The 2,386-nt window shown below is 42.5% G+C and overlaps 1 pseudogene; it reads left to right on the top strand.

Moving 5' to 3' along the window:
- Nucleotides 1-329: 329 nt before the first annotated feature.
- Nucleotides 330-541, top strand: LOC136306998 (U2 spliceosomal RNA; annotated as a pseudogene).
- The last annotated feature ends 1,845 nt before the right edge of the window (nucleotides 542-2,386 follow it).

The following is a 2,386-nucleotide window of genomic DNA, read 5'->3' on the forward strand; positions in this document are numbered from 1 at the left end:
CTCCCTCTCTCCCCCGTAGGCGCACCTTGCGACAACACTTCCTTAGGCTCAGTTATGTGGTTCCCACCTCCTTGGGAAAGGACTTTGAGTGTGAGTGTCTGGCCGCGGTTGAATCCTGGCCTCCTGGTCCAGGTCACACTCAGAGGCTTCGCATTTGCTGCAACCCTGCTATTTGTCTTTGAATTAATTTGCTAGGGGTGCCATAACTAAGTATCACAAACTTCATGGCTTAAATGACATAAATCTATTGTCTCATGATTCTAGTAGCCAGAAGTCCAAAGTCAAGTCGTCAGCAGGGCTATGCATGCTCTCTCTAAAAATGTGAGGGTATTGCTTCTCGGCCTTTTGGCTAAGATCAAGTGTAGTATCTGTTCATCAGTCTAAAAATGTGAAGGAATATCTGCTCCAGGCCATTCTTTTAGCTCCTGGTGACCTCAGATGTTCTTGGCTTGTAGATGAATGTCTTTTTCCTGTGTCTTCACAATGGCTTCTCTCTGTGTGTGTCTCTGTGTTCAAATTTTCCCTTAAGGATACATCATATTGAATTAGGTTCCACCCTAATGACCATGTTAACTTGATTTTGGTAAAGACTCTGTTTTCATTCACAGGGACTGAGGGTTAAATCTTCTACATCTTTTGGGGGAACATGGTTCAACCCATTATAGTTCCATTGCCTTTAGATCTCTACACTCCACTTTTAGTGCAGGACCAAAAAGAAAAAAGAAAAGAAGTCAAGAAACTGATCAGAGGCTCAGCCGTGGGATGAGCCCAGGAACCTGGATCAGAGGTGGTGAGTGCTGAAGTCCAATCAGGACCCTCACTAAGCCATGCATTCTGGGGTGTGCCTTCTTTATCTACAATGTACAGTCATGTTCTTACCAAGGTTTCAGCCACTCAAAAGAGGTTGTATATTTTAACTTGTGCAAGTTGCTCTACAAGCTAGCTGAAATCTTATGAAGTCAACTTCTGATTTATTCCTGGATATTAGTTTTACTTAACATAGATTTTTTCCCCCCAAATTCAGTCATTTTGTACTCATATTCATGTATAAACTACATAGTCTATTTTGCTGTTAAAAACGGGGATAGTCTCTCTTTTAGTGGAAATAAAAAAAATTATTTGTATAGTCAGTCCAAAATTTATTTCTGTAAAAGTTCAAGGTTCAAATGAAGGAAGCACAACAAACCTATACCATGTGTCAGATGAATTTTGGTCCAAATAGACGACTTAGCCTGGCTTCCTGCCTTCCCTTTTATTCTGATTTTACAAACACTCCACAAAGTCAGCATATAAAAATCCAGAGAAACAACTGCATGATTGAGTGCTGAACACATCTGAATCATCTTCAAATCTTGTCATTGTTCATTAAATTCATCGGACAACTGTAGCCCAGGCTGAGCTTTATAATTCTGGAGTCTGGCAAGCATAGGCAGTCTTACAGTTGTTCTTTGGGGACAAAAATGCCTTCAAAGAGATCAGGCTGAATAGCATCTGCCTCTGCATTTATTGCTGACTCTATGCTTGGTCTTCCCATAGATTCACCTGCCTGGGCATCTTTGCCAAACCAGGGTAAATTTGAATGGGACTGGAGACCACTCCAGAGAGCTCAAAGGCACAGGTTCTGAGATAACAACCTGCTGGTTTAGCAAGGTCAGTGGTTAATCTGCAAATCTCTGGTTGTGCACTGTACTGAAGAGCTGGATAATGTCTGTAAAAAATTGCTCAATATGAGCCATAAAAATCCAAGGTATATTGAAGTCTACTGTGGGGATAGATTTAGGAGTAGACTAATGATTTATTATTTTGTCAGTATGTACTGCTTTTCTAAATCAATTTGGAGCACATTCTTCTAATATTTTAGATTAAACAGAGGATTTTTACATTACCTTTCTCTTTTTTTATCTATAATGATGGTTTATAGTTTTACAAAAGAGCCTATTTTATGCTCATTAACTTGTATGTTCATATAAATATTGGAAGAATATTCCCAATGGTAAAATCAGAAGAAAACTAGAAGTTCAAATGTGGTTGGTAAAAAAGACTACAAGCCCTGGCTGGTTGGGTCAGTGGTAGAGCGTCGGCCTGGCGTGCAGGAGTCCCGGGTTTGATTCCGGCCAGGGCACACAGGAGAAGTGCCCAAATGCTTCTCCACCCCTCCCCCTCTCCTTCCTCTCTGCCTCTCTCTTCCTCTCCCACAGCCAAGGCTCCATTGGAGCAAAGTTGGCCCGGGCACTGAGGATGGCTCTGTGGCCTCTGCCTCAGGCACTAGAATGGCTCTGGTTGCAACAGAGCAACGCCCCAGATGGGCAGAGCATCATCCCCTAGTGGGCATGCCAGGTGGATCCTGGTTGGGCATATGCAGGAGTCTGTCTGACTGCCTTCCTGT

Source organism: Saccopteryx bilineata, chromosome 5, assembly GCF_036850765.1.
Source record: "Saccopteryx bilineata isolate mSacBil1 chromosome 5, mSacBil1_pri_phased_curated, whole genome shotgun sequence".
Lineage (NCBI taxonomy): Eukaryota > Metazoa > Chordata > Mammalia > Chiroptera > Emballonuridae > Saccopteryx > Saccopteryx bilineata.